Genomic DNA, 16647 nt, shown 5'->3' on the forward strand with positions numbered 1-16647 from the left:
ATCCATTTGCCCACCTCACTTACATGTAGCAATGTGTAACATTAATTTGGAGCATCACATCAACATTTCCCCTCACATCAACCTCTGACTTCAAATTTACAGCTTTTTTTTTTTTTTTTCTCTCTGCCACCACCCCTTTCTGACTGAATAACCAGCCAGGTTCTTTAAAAAAAAAAAAAAAAAGGTGATTTTGTAGTAGGTGACACAGTTTTCTGTTGGAAGCTGGCTACTCAGAATCACACTGAGGGAGTTTTTAGCAGTGTGGTACTTTAATTAAGATTCCAAAGAAAAGGATTAAAAGGATTCTGAGTGTACTGCACAACAATCTCAGATGCTCTGAGCTGTAGATGGAGCACTTGCACTGCTTTGAAAATCCACAAGTGCCTGCTGACCCCTTCCTGCAATTTCCAGCAATTTTGAAAGTGGGAATTTTTTCCCATGTGGTCTTTCTGTGGCCTCCCATGAAAAAAAAGCCAAAGAAACCCACAAACGTGCCCCACTGTTGCACTGACATTAACACAAGCAATGAGTAGCAGCTCTGTGGAGCACTGATCACTCACTAGAGTTGCTGCTGTTAAGTTACAAGGCTTTTCAATTCAATTTAAATATAGTTAACTTGGAAAGGTCTCAGTGCTTCCAGGAAAAGGAGCAGCCAAACAGATCACATCCTGGAGCTATTGTGGCTGGGTTTTTCTTTGTTTGGCTGCTTTGGTGATTGGTGGAGGATTTTTTTTTTTTTTTTACTGTTTATTAATAATAAAATAAAGTGAAACTGGTATTTCAGTTACCACCAACTTTCTAGGGCAAATCATGAGCCAACACAAAGCCTTTGCACTATGTTGAGGTTTATTTGGTCCGCTGCCTTGTATCACATCTATCACAAGCTCTTCAAGAGCTGGCAATCAATCTTGTAGAAGGTAATTCAGAAACACCTGCATAGCTCAAGAATCATCTTCCTGCCTCCTCCTTTTCTGGCAGAAAGGACTCAGACTGACCCTCTTATAGGAAGATCCTATTTCCAAGAGAAGCTCTTGTCTCACATCCCACTCAGAGAAACACTTCTGCCTGCATAACATTAACACCCAAGAACTACCATAAGGTTTAAAATCAAATGTGTACTTTCCAGACTTTTATTCTGTTCACTGATACAACCAATAAATTTGATTCCTTTAAAGGGTGAGCACTGGCTATACAGAGAGTGTTGTGAATGTGTGTCCCCCCCTTCTGTGTTTGCAGAGCAGCTGAGAGCACGCAGTGACTGAGTCACAAAATTACCCGATACCATCAGAGGGGCACAGAGAGCTGAGGAGATGCTCCATCCACACTTTGAAGCACTGAGTTTCCACATTTTGCCCGAGTTTCCAAGCCTTTCTGCTTACTTCTTTTGGACAAACCCACTGGGGAGCAAGATGCAATCCTCTTCCTCATTGCCACAGTTCCTGCCTTGCCTGTTTTCCCTGCACCAGAGCTGATGCATGAAAAATCTCTTGCCAGCTCATATCCGTGGAATAATAAATGTACCTGATCACTCTGTGCTGCTGATCAAAGCAAGAACTGAATTCTAAAAGCAGAAATGTGATCTGAAGACAGTCAGCCCCATCAAGCATAAACTGAATATTTTAACATCTGGAAGTTGATTTTAAAAGCTCTTCAGCAAAGGCCAGGAATTTCATCAAGGAATGAGGTATTAAAAAGCTGTTACTACAGGGACCCAACCTTGCAATCACCTAAGTGCTGCCCAGCTCCTTTGCTCACTCATTCAGTTACACAGGGCTGTAAAGCTTTCATGTCTGTGCAGCAGAGAACAGGAGAGAAGCTGCTCCTGTAAACCAGCAGCTGCTCAGAGCCTTACCCTCAGCACTGACCAGTGCACCTGCACCAGAGCCAGTCTGAGAAATTCATCTGCTGCCAGCAATGGCACAGACTTGGAGGAAGAAATTAATTGCTTTAGGCAACAAACCCCCCAGTCACTACCCTGCAGCAGCCACAAAAAAAAAAAAAAAAAAAAAAAAAAAAAAAAAAAAAAAAAGAAAAAAAAATCAGGACTTAAAAGAAATACTTGTTCTACATCCTTTTCCTACTTTCTTCATGTCTGAGCCCAATACAGAGATGGCTCTGAGATACAACCTTTTCCTGCCATGGTATCCAATTCACACTCAGACCCAAACTTTCCTCTGTTTGGATCTACAGCTCTCCAGATGGGGAGGGAGGGGACAAGGAGTCACATGCCTGGAGCACTGCTGGAATCTGCAACTCCAAATGTCTTTCCAAGAATTCTTAGCCCACCTGTGCTCACCCAGGTGTGTTCACCAAGAAGAGGGGAGTGGTTCCTCAAGCTGTCTCCTAAGCTTTGTCCAGCAAGAGTTCAGAGGTGTCAGACACTAAAAAAACCCCAAAAAAGCTCTGCATGCTGCCAGTTTGTGTGGCACAGGTAAATAATTGAAGAATTACTGAAATCAGCAGCCAGGCTACTCCGATAATCGAAATCCAAAACACAACCAGAAGGAAGGGAAAGAATTAATTCATCATCTAATTATAAAAGCAGCACAGAGCCTTCTCTAACTAATCTAGTAGCAGAAGGCAAGTGATCAAATAAAAACAAGCAGTACTGAACTACAAAGACAGAAAAACGAACCAAAGAAACCCACTACTGCTGAAATGATGGACTCATGACCTGAAAGCAGATACATTATTTATTTCAACTATTTATGTCCTTTTTTATTCCCTTTTGGCTCTGATTTGCTGTCACTGGTGTGTTACAAGGTCATTAATAATGCATAGCAATAAATAATATATCCACATTCACACCAATTGAATTTTGTTTGTAACTATGGGCCTGTGAGCATCTTGAATTTATTATGCTTGGGGCCTTTTCTGAATGGTGGCTAGGACCTGTACACACAGACTAGTTCAAACCTATAAAACAACAACATTTTGAGCTAAATTCTGGAGAAAAAGCAGACATGGAAGTAGTGAGTTGTTGGTTTCAGCCCAGACAGCTGCCAGGAGGCATGAACTGAGGCACCAGAACCTTGGCTAGACAGTTCCATACAAAACACCTCCTCTGTCCTTCAAGCAGCCTTTTGGATCCACAACTTGCAAGAACATTTTCAACTGTTTGTCACAAAAAAATGCACACCCACACCAGCCATAAAATCCACCAGCTTGCATCTCCTCCTGCACTTGAGATGGAGTTTAGTGGAGCAGAAGAAGTTCTCTGGGATGGAAGAGGGGCCATTCCTCCAAAGCCTTACTCCACACAGCACCAGGCAGCTCACTGTGATGCCTGGGGGAAAGAGAAGCAGTCCAGAACACAGCCCAGTGAGTGACCCATGGCAGCACAGAGGGAGCTCCTCGGCAGCTCAGGACTCCTCAGCATGTTTATAGGAAGAGGTAAAGCCAGTATGGGGAACACCATTTCCATTCAGGTGAAAGCAGCAAAGTGACCATATTCATGTGTCCAGAACCAAAAGAGAAGCTCAGTGTGTAACGGGAACACAAACTGAGCCATTCCAGCTTTAGAAGGGTAAATTTGGATTTTAAAACAAAACAAACCCCAAAAAACCCCAAGAAATGACCAACCCTGCACTGTACTAATGCTTTTTACTGTTATTAGCAAAGTAGCAAAATATAAATCAATGCCTTCTGAACATCTCACTGTGAGTAAACTGCACAATGCAGTAACACAGGGACAGTCTGAGCTGCATCTACCTCAAGTATTGTCCCAGGGAGAGCTGGTCCCAGCCCTGTTTCTTTCACCCACTGCATTAACTCCACACCTGGAAAGCAAATAGGTTCAGCAAGCTGCTCTGATGAGAATAAATGTTTGGAGCTGTTATTTTTTGGTGGGGTTGTTTTTACCAGTCCAACTTTCCAAACGTGCTGATTCTAAGGCCACATCATCACCGTGTGCAAAAAAGTGGGAGCACATGAATTTAAAAAGAAAAAAGAAACAAACCAAAAAGCCTATCTGTAGTGGAAGGGCAGAGATGGGACGAAGCTCATTTTTCACAGCTGCTGAAAATTACATAAATTAGATGCAATGTAGAAACAAACCTTTAAAGTAAAAGCAAGGAATTAAATGAAGCAATCCTGTAGTTGTTATGAGAATACAAATGAACTTTCTGATGCCTGATCCAAGTCACTGCATTAACAACTTGTACCTCCATTGAAGCTGTAAATAAAAACTCCCTTTATATGTGTTCCTCTGCTGTCATGCAATATATTCACCCTTAAGTATTTACTTAGCAGTCCTCACCTATTATTTAGACACATTTGAATATAGTTATGATCACAATCCAGATCTGCATCAAGTTTGATGGGAAATGCAGAAAGACTCCTAAGCTGTCACTGAACTCTGAGTTAATTAACGAGGAGGTGAGAAATGGAAACACCAAGCACGAGACTGCCAACAAACTTCAAACTTAACAATTATGACACAGCTGCATCAGTGTGCAGAAACAATATTTATCTGGGCAGTTTAAAAGCAAAGTAACTTAACAGAAATCCAGGGTCCTGACCCTGCTTTAAGGTCAAAAGAAAAAGAATTTTGACTGAGCATTGCTTATCTGCAAGGAGCTGAGTGCTACATCACCAGGCATCAGCTTTTCAAGCATCTCCTGAGAGCAGACCCAGAACAGGTGTCCATTTTCTCTGTTATCACAGAGCCTGTAGCAAAAACCAGAGCTCAGTCTAATCAGCAGTTCCAAGGTAATGATTTAACACCACTTGGCTGAAGCAGAACTTCACAGCTCATCAGGTAACAAGTGAAAAAATCACTTTTGTCCTGAATTAGGTTCTTTTCCCCTAGTGAAGATACCATCAACCCCCCTGTCACCAGGTATTACTGGAGGCCTGTTTAGTTTAGAGGCCATGCACAGGAAGAGATTTCATCACAGAGCTCAACTCTGACACTGAGCAGTGACCACAAATTCTCACTTTCACTCAGCAGTGCTTGCTGAGATTTGGATATACAACATCATGTGTAAAGCCTGTCCTCAATGCAGGCCACAGACATGGTCCGTGTGCAATAAATGAGGAATGTGCTCAGTTGTAACACAGCAAATATAGCCCAGGTCACCTCTGGCAGCCTGGAGCTCACCCTGCAGGCACAGGGACGCCTCCCTGATCTGCTTGAATCCTTCCCATCCTGGGGTGGTTTTTCCTACAGTCCAACCAACAGAAAGATGCTCACATAAAATACTTCAGAAAAAGCCTGTCTGCCTTGGAGGCTTGAATCCCTCTGTTAGGGCAGGGGCAGGTTAGGAAACTCCAGGCAAAGCTTTCTGAGCTGCAGGGACCCCAGCTCCTGCAATCTCTCCCTTGGCAAACAGCACGAGGAAGTGCAGCCTGATCTGAACACAGCTGGGTTAGCCACAGTCTTCAATAAAGTCATTGCCCCTCTGGGATCCCTGCAACTCTCAGCAGTGAGCTTGTTTTTGTGTTTTTCAACCTAAACCAGTCACATTTAAAGTGACAATGCCACCCATGAAGGTGCAAATTAGAAGTGCAATCCTGCAAGGAGCTGAGTCACAGCAAAGCCACCCAGCAGTACCACATCAGCAGCTGTGCTGACATCAAAACACCCTGCCCTGGTTATTCTGACATCCCAGTCTGGTGAGAATTCCACAGATTCCAAGATTCACAGAGTTACTCAACACAAGCCTGTTCCCTGTGCAGTTAAAGCATGCCATATGGTGGCACACGATGATCCTGAAAAACTTGAATTATTAGCCTTCAAAAATAAAAATGGAATCCTGCTGCTCTAGACTGTTTCCATACCAAAGGCAGTAGCCAAGCAGTGGCTTTTCTTGTATCCATATCAAAAACCAGTAGAGAATATCCAGGAGGAAAGACGCACAGTAAATTCCCTGAAAACTGGCTGCAGTTCTAGCTTGTCTCTGTAACACTGGCACCTCTATTTCCTCTTCATATGGTGCAGGAAGCCCAAAGCCATGTGTCTGGCCAGGCTCCTGTGGGCATCAGCATCTGAGGGAAGTCAGGGCATTGTGGGCACCAGAGAAAACCCCAGACTCCAGCTCAGAGAGAGGATTTGCTAATTCCAGCCTCTTCCCATCCCTCAAATTTCTTGCAAGTGCTATAATCTCAATAGGGGGTTTGGCTCCAGTGGCAGAAAAAGTGAATGTAAGAGCCAAGTTTTCAAACCTAGCCTGGAATATGGAATGTCCTGGAGATCTGCATCCCCTGCCTTGGGTGGTGCTCAAAGAGCTGCTCTTGCCAGCCTAGGAAGGGATGTCTGTGACCTGCCCTGTTCTATCCAGAGCTATGGAGAGGCAGGTTTTGCACAGAGTGAAGCCATTCCTGAAAATTTAAACAGCTTTTGGATCAGGACCCTAAATTCTAGGGAACATAAAGGCTTGTCCCAGACTGGGTAGGAGAGCAGAACTCAGAATGACACGAATGAGTGAGGAGGAAAAAACCTTCCTAAACCCTGGTCTGCGAGACCTGACAATGCTCACGTGGTGTGCAGAGACACAGACTTTTCCAACAGAGCTGTAGAGAACAGCACCTAATCCTGCAGTGTCCTGTGCACAGCATCTGAGGCCCCTTTATGGAACTGACCCAAAGCTCAGCTGCATCTTCCTATGCAGACCTAAAGTCCAAATGCTTTACTCAGGCTTTGTGCTCTGCTCTATTCAGAAGCATCACAACACACTGACCAAGTTTTTCAGACAGCCTCAATTTAGAGATGGATTTAGGATCTTATCCTCAGTTCTGACCTGCTCTCTCATCCCTCCCTGGTGGGCCAGGTTCCCATGGCTCTGTGCACCTGAGTATTTCAGGTGATGCCTTCGCATTTTAGCTTGTATATGTTCATGTATTTGTAATCCTGCAGTTCTTTAGTGTATAACTCTAAACTCCACACACAGTGTGAGCTGCTGCTTTCCCATTTTGGGCAGACACAGCAATTCTTCTCCAGGCCTGGCAATCAAGGACACCTCACTGCCTCAGGCCCCAGAGATGGAAACAAAAATGAGCTGGGGGAGCAAACCTGGGGTAAATGACTTCATGACCTGAAGCTGGAATTGGAAGATTCACCCTCAGTATGGAAATGGACCAAACTTATAAAAGTGTGAAAACCTGTGACCTGTGGTCCATTTTTGGGTGTAGCCCCCGAGGGGCTTTGTCTGTCCTAAATGTACCTGAAAGCCCTTCAATAAATAGAACTGCTTTTTATTGCCTTGATTTTGTCTGGCCTCTGTTTTTAGGTAGCCCAAAAGGCATCACAGGAGCAGTGTCACAGCTGCTCACCAGCTCATGGATGGGCAGACAGACTTCCAGACAGGTCACTAACTCCAGCTACCTTTAAACACTCCTTTCCTTCTTCCTCCTGCCTCTTTCCTCAGAGCAGAGCTGTTTTTCTGCCTCTGGGGCTGAAGGGCAGGGAGGCAGCCGTGCGTGCACACATCCAGCAGCTAACTGTGCGCGATTCCCTCTGGCAGCCCTGTCAGGACTCGGGTGTTGTATCCATGAGATGTCACTCTGGGAAAGGCTCTTACACCTGCTCAAAGCCCCTTCAGAATTCACGACCAAGAAATACTCATTACAACCCAAAAGCCTTTTCATTTCAATTCTCATTCCTGGCTGATTTTTTCTCTTTTTTTGAGAGGAGCCCAAGATAAAAGTCGGCTGTGGTCTTCCACAGCAACACATGCATGTTTCCTGAAAAAAATTAAAAAATTCAAAGTCCTGCAGCAAAGTGCATCACGTCTCACTGGCCTCAGAAAACACACAGTTTACCACAGTGCTCTCTCAGAGCAGCAGCCTACAAACTGCTCCTGTGGGAAATTCCCTGACCTGGAAAGGAGATTACTCCTTGGAGTTCCAGCCAGAGGAGATCACTTTCCTTCTCACCAGCACACTTCTGAACAGAGAAGCATGAGTAATTTCTCATCTCCCTTTCCTTTTCAAGCATGCTTGCAGTTGAGCAGAATGCTTTGAGGACTGAACACAAGCCTCTGTGTTTTCAAGGCTGGCAACAAGCAGGCACAAATACTTCCTCAGGCCTTCCAGGGAGAAACCCTGCATTACAATCGTGAGCCTTCAGCAGGAAGAGCCTCACATGAAGCTGGTGGAAATGCTCCCAAATGCATTCCACATGATGGCTTACCCGATCTGCAGAGCAGGCAATGAGCCATAATTAAATATTCCACAAAACACATGAGCACTTGCTCATCACTGTGTGTGGAAGGAGTAGTTCCTACTCAGCTGTCACTTTTGAAAGCAGGAACTGTCTAATCCTTACTTAAACCCTGACTCCCTTTCTCTCCCACAAGAGAGGCTCACTCTGCTTTTCAGAAAATGTACTTATTTCCCCGATTTCTGTGTGATTTTTTTCCAGGAGAGTCAATCTGGGCTGGAAATTCCTTCAATACTGTGTGCTGTGCCAAGTCTCAAAGAGTAGAGCAGGGGCTAATTAAAAGGAGCAGATAATTGTGACTGAAAGGCAACGAAACACGAGCTTTGAAAGGAGTGGGGAAGGATTCATTTGCAAGAAGCTGTGCTGGGATAAAAAACTCAAAATAAGCAGGTAGCTTGCAGCAGGGTAAGGTGCTGTTGAGTACAGTGGTTACTGTGCTGGACATGCTGCTAGCTGCACACTTTGTGTACCAGAGCAGGTTCATGGCCAATCTCTCACTTCTCCATTTGCAATTCAAAAGCAACCCAGGTCTGGCTCCCCAAACCTTCAGTCAGCAGCCAGGAATGAACATGACTACTGAAAACAGTCCATACCTGCACATGGGCTTGAATTCTCAAAAAAAAAAAAAAAAAAAAGTGGAAACAATCTATTTTTCTGCAGTTTTACAATTAAAACTCTTGCTGCTGGGGCTGTCCTGATTTCTCAGTTTGATTTCTAGAGCCTCTCTGCTGGAGTTCTGGATGTTGAGAATTTTAGACTTTCTGTGCTGACAGACTCTGACTCCCAGGAGAACACTGCCTGTGGTGAAGGCTTCCAAAATTGATCGATAGCACTGAAATTACACGTGTGTAATTTGATTAGAAGTGTGCAATATCACACGGTAGAAAACCTAGAGTTCGGTGTTTTAGAATATAGCAATATATATGTGAAACACCTCTCCTCACCAGCTCTCCCACAGCCACGCTGCCCTCTCGTACCCACATCCATAGGGAGAGCTGCAGCCCACACCTTCCTCAGGCTCCCACCTTCTCCTTCCTTCCCTTTCCTCAACTCTGCCTCCCGTTCTGCATGGTAATCCAGCTTGTTTCCCTCAAACTGTCCCCTGGCACATCCCACCCCCTGCCCAGCTAACAGCATTCACCTTCCTTGAAGTCACTCAGGTCTTCTCCTGCCTTGCAGAAAAGCAACCCAAACGCATTTTAAGAGCTGGTCCACAAGTTTCTTTCTACCAACTTACTAAAATCACACCATAATGTTTATAAAACAGATAGCTGGATTTGGGGTAATTGTCCAACTATGCTGTATCTGTTATCTTCAATTTCAAGATTTCAAAATTAAGTAAAAATAAAAAATTTCAATACCCACATTCTTCACCAGCCTTATAAGCTTTCCATCCTTAGGGTATAGGAAATGCTCTGCTACCTAAGGATCTAAAAAAAAAAAAAACAAACAAACAAAAACCAAACCCCTTCTCCCCTGGAATGAGAAAACCTCCTGCCAAATTGCTGCTGGCAGCAAAGTGAGAGGCAACATTAACTTTTTACAGCACACTTGTGCTCCTTCCTCAAGCCTAGCTGGCCCTAGCAGTGTTAAGGGGTCTGGAGATGCAAACCAAGAAAATGTTTTGGTTGTTATAGTGGGTCAGTGTTTCTGAACTGCACACAGGACAGGGAGATGAAGCATTTGCAGACTTGGAAGGAAGATATCTCTGTGGAGAGCTATCAACTTTGTGTGCTACTCAAAGTTGATTTCCAGTTCCCTCCGGCATCCCACCTTTTAAAAAAGACTATCTATAAAATGAAAATCCCCCTCCAATCCTACCAGAGCAAGCAGTGAACGGCCCCACAGACAGAACCCTGGATCTATCCAAGCAGTGCATCTGCTTGTTGAGAATGGAGAATTTGCTGAGAGAATCTTTGCAGATTCTCAGCTGAGAATCTGCTGAGAATTTTAAACTTTCTGTGCTGAAAGGCACAGACCCTCAAGAGAATACTACATTTGACCTGAGGCCATGGAGAAGGCTTTTAAAATTGAATGATAGAACTGGGATTGTGGGTGTGGAGTTTGAATAGAAGTGTGTAATACCACAGGGTGGAAAACTCAGAATTTAAGGGTTTAGAATATAGTAGTGTATACAGAGCTAAGATGGAGGTTTTAGGGCAGAAGGTTTTTCACCTTCTTCTCCATGGATTTGGGTGGTATTTTGTAATTGGACAGAAAAGTCTGCATTGTGGGACATGAGGGATTAGTTATTGGGTTAAAAGTGAAAATAATTTAGGTGTCATTTCTTAATTTGATAACTTAGCCTTAAAATACCTTGCAGAGAAAGGTCACATCAGATATTACTTCCAATACTTCAGCTCAGCTCTCCCAACAACATCCAAGGGAAGTCCAGGCCATCCTCCCCCAGATTCTGCTGACGGTACAGAGAGCCCAACCTGTGCACATACCCTTAGCATGAAGGAGTTTTTTCCAAGTGGAAGCTCCCAAATGTATTTTTGGGGCAGCTCTGTGACTGGAGAACAGACCCTAATATCCTCCACCTAGAGTGCCAATCAGACCTCCTAATTTTCTGGGTCTAATTGCATATGAAACTCTGTAGGAGTTGAAACTCCTGAAGCTGTAGTTTCAAATCTTTACTTCCGTGGAATAAAGTATAATCTTGGAAAATTTTTACTCAAAGAAAATAGACTAGTATTTAAAAAACTTAAAAACCCATAAAACTTTATCTCATAACATGAGAAAGTTTTGAGGGAAGAGGCAGAACAGTCCATCAGGAGATAATAATAAATCTGACAAGGAATTGTAGGATTGAAGACAGAACTTCACTATATTAGGAAAAATGACTAATTAACTTGTGATTCATGCACCCTAATGGAGTTTGAGAGCCCCATCAGTGTCATCAAATCATTGTCCCCTCAAAATCATGGCTCATTGCCTGCTCTGTAGATAAGGAAAGCATGATAGGGTAACCAGGCATTTAAGCAGGATGACAATAATATTAAGGAGGAATTGTGTATTTTTACATGCCCCAAATAGTCCAGTTTCAAAAATACTTTAAGGAAAACCTTTTGAAGTTAGTAACATTCATGTTTCTGAGGGACTAAATGTAACTCTGACAAGAGGCAGCTTTTATTTATTCTCAGTGAGACAAGGCTGCAGGTCCTTACAATGCTGACAGTGAGAAGCTCCTTTCTCACCTTCCCATTAAAATCATGGATGATGCCAGAGCCCAGGGGCGAGGCAAAACCAATTCTCCTTCCTCAGGATCTGTGCTCCAGGGCCCTGAGGCAGGGCCTCACTGTGTTCTGTGGTTTTATGACACAACCAGGGCACATTTGATGAACCAGGATACAAATGCTACAATGCTTCAAAATAACACAATGAATGAAAATCTGCAGCATTTATTATATATCAAAACCCCAGACAAGGAAAGTATTTTTGTGTTTTTAATTTTTTTTTTTTTTAAATTTTATTTAAGAGTGAAGCTCTGCAGCGAGGGGAAACAACAGAGTTCTAAAACAAATGGAAAAAAGCACACTGACCTCCTAGGTCAGTGTTTTAAGCACATTTCGATGCAATTCTTTTTTACTACACACCACCACTTAACAATATGAAGGGCCTTAAATATGACAGGAAGAATAATTTGGCTCATGCTCAACAATTAAATGGAAGCTGCCTGACGAGTCAGACGTGCCTGTGTTTATCAAGGTCGCAGAGAGCTCAAGATAGAGAAAGGGAGAGGAGAGATGGGCAGTTAATCAAAGTGATCTTTCCATTTATTTCATCCTGAAGCATCATCTCTGCCAGCATTAGAGCTTTGGGTTCCACGCTACCCTTAAAAAGTGTGACACAGTTTGGTGACTACCAGCTCATCTGTCTTTATCCCCTTATGCTTATCCTCTCCAACACTCACTCAAATGCTGAATGACATTTCAGCATCATTTCAGTCACAGAAAACTGTGTCTTAATTACTGAAAGTATGCAAGTGAATATATGGAAGTGCAGAAAGCATCGGACACCTTACAGGCAAAGTTATTCCCATGAGGTGTCTGTGCCAGTAAAAAAGAAATAGAACATCAGTAGGAGAAGAAGGCTTGAGGGGAAAACACCACAGACAAGTCAAAAACAAATTTTGGAGGGTGAGAAACACACCTAAGTGCTTTTAATGCACTAAAGGCTGTTTGGACTACCTAAGAAATGAATGATAGGGGCTGGAAGGAGCACACCACTTTCCACCTTCCCATCCAGGGAGACAACTGCCTCACATCCTTTATTGCCAGCTCCTGTGGGCTTTGGCCAGCCCAGACCTGCAGGCCACCTTTACAAAGAATGAGGAAGCATGATGAAACAAATGGTTTTCACAAAAAATAATAACCCACAACCAAAAATGTGAGACAGCTAATGAAACTCCCAAACAGACAGAAAACAAATTAAAAAAAAGATATACGCTGATGTGGTTTGTAATTCTAGTCCTGCCACAGATGTTACAGGCACTGTGAATTGCTTGTGCCTCTACTATGGAGTTCTTTTCTCTTGTCAGGATGAGTAAAATATACACAACTGCAAGAACAAGCCTAGAGCAGAAAGGCCCTAACAAGCAATTGCTGACAAATGGCAGAGCACTCGATGAGGAGACAGGAAAGCCTGTTGGGTTGGCATGCCAGCAGAAATCTTTATTTATTGCTGTAATTGTTCCTCCCCACACTGACCCTGTGGGTGTATGGTTTGATTTTCTTGGGAAGGTCCATAAATGTACATATAAAAATCCAGACAGCATGCACACATCTCCAGAGTTGGCTGCCAGGCCAGCCCTGCTGGAGGACACCGCTGTCCCCAAAAAAACCCACACCACAAAGCTCAGCTTGGCAAGAGATTCTGTCCCCTGAGGCTTGTCCCTGTCTCAGCGTGCTGTCCTGGCAGTCAGTCCTGGATTTGTCCCCCCCTGGAGAGGGCCTTCCGCTGCCTGTGGCACAGCCACACCACTCAGCAGGACAGGGGCACACAGCCAGCAAAATCAGCCTAAATTCCCGAGGTACTGCCTGGAAAAGCCCGTGTGTGCCCTCAGATTAAACACTGCTTCCAAAAGGTTTTGGGTGTCTTTAAGGGCAACGTGAGCAACTGGAGATGAGGCTGTGCCCACGAGGGCCAGGACTTCAGTTTTGCGCTTTCCTTTGACAAGCTGTCCCAGAGGAGGGAAAACAACAGAATTCAGAATACACACCTGAAAACAACAGAATTCAGAATACACACATGAAAAGCCCTGCAGAACAGTTGTGATGAAGGGTCCCTTGATAACATCAGCAATGCTGCTCCTACCAGGTTTCTCCTCCAACAGGACCCCAGTCTCCATTTTCACCTCCAAAACAGCTGAATTTGGTCATTTTAGCTGCTTCACAAGGCCAGACTGCCCTCAAAACAGAACACCACGCACCCCTAATTCTTTGCATGACTTGGCACTTGAGCAAAAACCTAACAAGCAGCAGATCCCTGAGTCCAGAAGGGTGCACACCTCTCCCAGCAGCAGTTTTCCAAGCCCCAGGTTCTCCAGCCAGGGAGCAAAGCCTCCATTAATGAGCTCCAGTAGCAGCCTGGCTTTAGCATTTCCAGTTACACAAAAGGAATGATCACTCTCTAACCCAGTAAAATGTAAAAACCCGCGTGAAGTTGTGGCTAATTGGGTTCAGTTTATAAATTCTCACTTAGCATCAAAATATTTGATGTGAAGGAAAGAAAAGAACATATGATGAATAGAAACCAGTCCTGACGGGGGCTGCTGTAGTATGCAAAACATCTGAGCATTCACCAATCTGGCTGTGAGCTCTTGTTCAGAAAACAATATCTGGCACTAATAATCCAATCCCACAGAAAGGGCTCTACAAGAAAGTTATTTACCATCTCACAGAGGCTGTATGATTTATATGTGTTGTCACTGCCTGTGCCAGAAAACTGATGAGTGATTACCACATATTCATTTGAGGATCAGGTACCCAGCCTGAATTAACTAGATTAGGTCATGTGGAATTTCTTTACCATTTACAGCACAACTGAGTATAACATTTGGTTCAAGTCAATAAGGAACTTTGAAACAGAATCCAGTAAAAAACAGAGTATATTAAAGCCACTTGAATTAAATGCTTATTATTTATCACTATTACTCATTGATTGCACAAACATCTGGATTCCGATCTGATAGAATATATTAGTGGGGAAGGACAAAATAAATATATAAATAAGATCTAGCTCATTAAACATTTGCAAAGCACTGCTAACCCTCATCCATTCCCAGCTCCTAGAGGACAGGTATTCAACTTTTCCATTGTGCTGTTGGCTGAATGTTGATTTAAAAGCATCTCGGTTCTGCAGCTCCTTGTGCAAAGGTCACAAGAATCCTTTCTGAGGTGCTGCATGCCCTCCTCTGGGGACAAAGCTTCTGTGAAGCAGGAATAGCAGCAGGCCAGAGTAAGGCAGGGACATGAAAGCACTCAGGAGTAAAAATCTTATGAGAAGAGCATCACCAGAAGAGAGAAATGAGCAAATTCACGTTAGACAAAGAATTGCTAAGCCCTAACGAACAGTATCACATACAAAAGCTCCTGCTTGTGCTACAGTGTGGTCTGACCAATAAATAGAGACTTATTTTAGGCTTAGAGATGCTTGCAAAATCTGAACATGCATGGTTTCTTTTCCAAGCCACTTACTTCCCAGATCAATTAAAGCAGCCAGGGTCTTGCTAGAGTAGCTTTACCCCCTTGAACCTCTGATGGCTTTGAGAGATACAGAGCAATAATCTATTAAATGCTGCTCAATTTGTGACTATTTCATTGACTACACCCCCTTTATTTGAAGTTTATGAAATAACTGCTATAGTAAAACTTAAACTGTTGAGTCCACAATATATTTTTTGAGTTTTTGTATGAATGCGCCTTGGTTTTCCCCTGCAGCAAAGAGGGGAGCTGTGCCCAAATCAGTCATTTGGGTTGGAAATTCAAACATTTCCAACTGCAGAAAGCCCATAATTTTATTTTATCTGTGTATAAGTTTATTTGCACCCCTACTCTAAGTGCCACTAAGTACTGCATCACAGTGTTACAAACTGCAAGGCCTGGGACTCTCCTAAAATTTGACCATTTTTGCAAAATCCACAGAAACATGCAGTCACCACTAGATACACATTTACCTATGCAAGGACCTATGTCCCTCTTTCTGCTCTGTGACAACAAAGAACTTCAGCATTACAAGGATACATGGATCCTCAGAAAGGCAAAAAGGGAACCTGCATGACCCAAGAGATCAATGTGGGAAAACGTTGGCATTATAGTGTAAAAGCAGGTTTGCTTTGGTTTTCCCTGTCCTCCAGACAGTGGCAAGAGAGGGGTTATTAAAGAGTTAAATAGCTCTGTGTGAGTTTGTGAACCAGAGAGACAAACCAACCCCTGACAAGATCTCAGAACCACCTCCTCTGATACAGTAGAGTCAGGATCAGCTTTTCCATTCAGGAAGAGAAGGCTGTCACCTGGGGCAGCAGAACAGCCAGGGACTGTTTATTGTTAGGGTAACAAGAAATCCTCCTTTGCAGGATGCAAAGAGCAGAAGAGTGTATCTGGAAAGTGTAAAATCACCAGATAGAACAGAAACATTTTGGACACAAGAATAAAGAAACTGAGTCGTCATCAGTGTAACCAAGAAAAAAACCCCAAAACTCTGGAGGCTATTCCCTCAGTAATTCCTCAGCTTCTTTTAACCCTCCTTCAAGCATCCATTCTGCTCCTTTCCCCTTCTGCAGCAGCAGAAGCCTCCCTTCCACCTGCTAGCTAGCTATCCTCCCTCCTCTCCTTTTCCTGGAGGCTCCTAGCATGGAGTGCAAGAACCATTTTAAAGCTGGTGTAGGAACACCACGTGCAAATTAAAACATGTTACCTGCCCAGACTTCTTGTGGCAGAGCATCCTCATGGCTTTTGGAGAGGTCGAGGAGGAGACAAAGAGTGCCTGGAAACAGGAACAGCAGGGCTCCCACCCAGCACAAGCTGTGCCTGCGCCTTGGCTGGGTCCAGAGAAATTCCTCCTGCAGCTCAGCAGGACATGAGAGCTCCTGGGCAGCGGCACCAGCACAGCCAGAGAGGCTGCCCCAAGGGCTCTGTCCCCTCCCCTCACAGCTGAGCCCCCCTGGGATCTCAGGTGCCCCCCTTGAGTCAAGGGGTTAAGTTAGAAATGTAGTTAGCAAAGATCTATACGGTGATTAGAGCTTAACAAGGAAACTGATTGATAGCAGCTGGCATCAATAGCACCTGGTATCAATTAGTGGATAACTGAAGGAAGGTTGGGAATGACAGGTGGTACATGAAGTTTGTAAGAGTGCAGGAGCCATAAATACCACGGGGTCTAAGAATGAGAGGAGGTTTGGACTGTGACCAGCAGGCCAAGGAGCCCTGCCAGCTTGACACAGGTGAGGAGTTTACCATGAGGAAGAGGTCTGACTTCCTCCC

General features: G+C 43.9%; 1 long non-coding RNA gene across 2 annotated transcripts; it reads right to left on the minus strand.

Moving 5' to 3' along the window:
• Window positions 1–2285: 2285 nt before the first annotated feature.
• Window positions 2286–16297, minus strand: LOC137480231 (uncharacterized). 2 transcript variants are annotated; one of them, XR_011002753.1, is made up of 3 exons: window positions 16082–16297; window positions 9527–9583; window positions 2286–2381 (listed from the first exon to the last, which is right to left on the minus strand). It is a non-coding gene; the product is annotated as an uncharacterized lncRNA (long non-coding RNA). The 2 variants fall into 2 exon arrangements; XR_011002752.1 differs by lacking the exon at window positions 2286–2381 and adding an exon at window positions 6834–7683.
• Window positions 16298–16647: the final 350 nt, after the last annotated feature.

This window comes from Anomalospiza imberbis, chromosome 10 (genome assembly GCF_031753505.1).
Source record: "Anomalospiza imberbis isolate Cuckoo-Finch-1a 21T00152 chromosome 10, ASM3175350v1, whole genome shotgun sequence".
NCBI lineage: Eukaryota > Metazoa > Chordata > Aves > Passeriformes > Viduidae > Anomalospiza > Anomalospiza imberbis.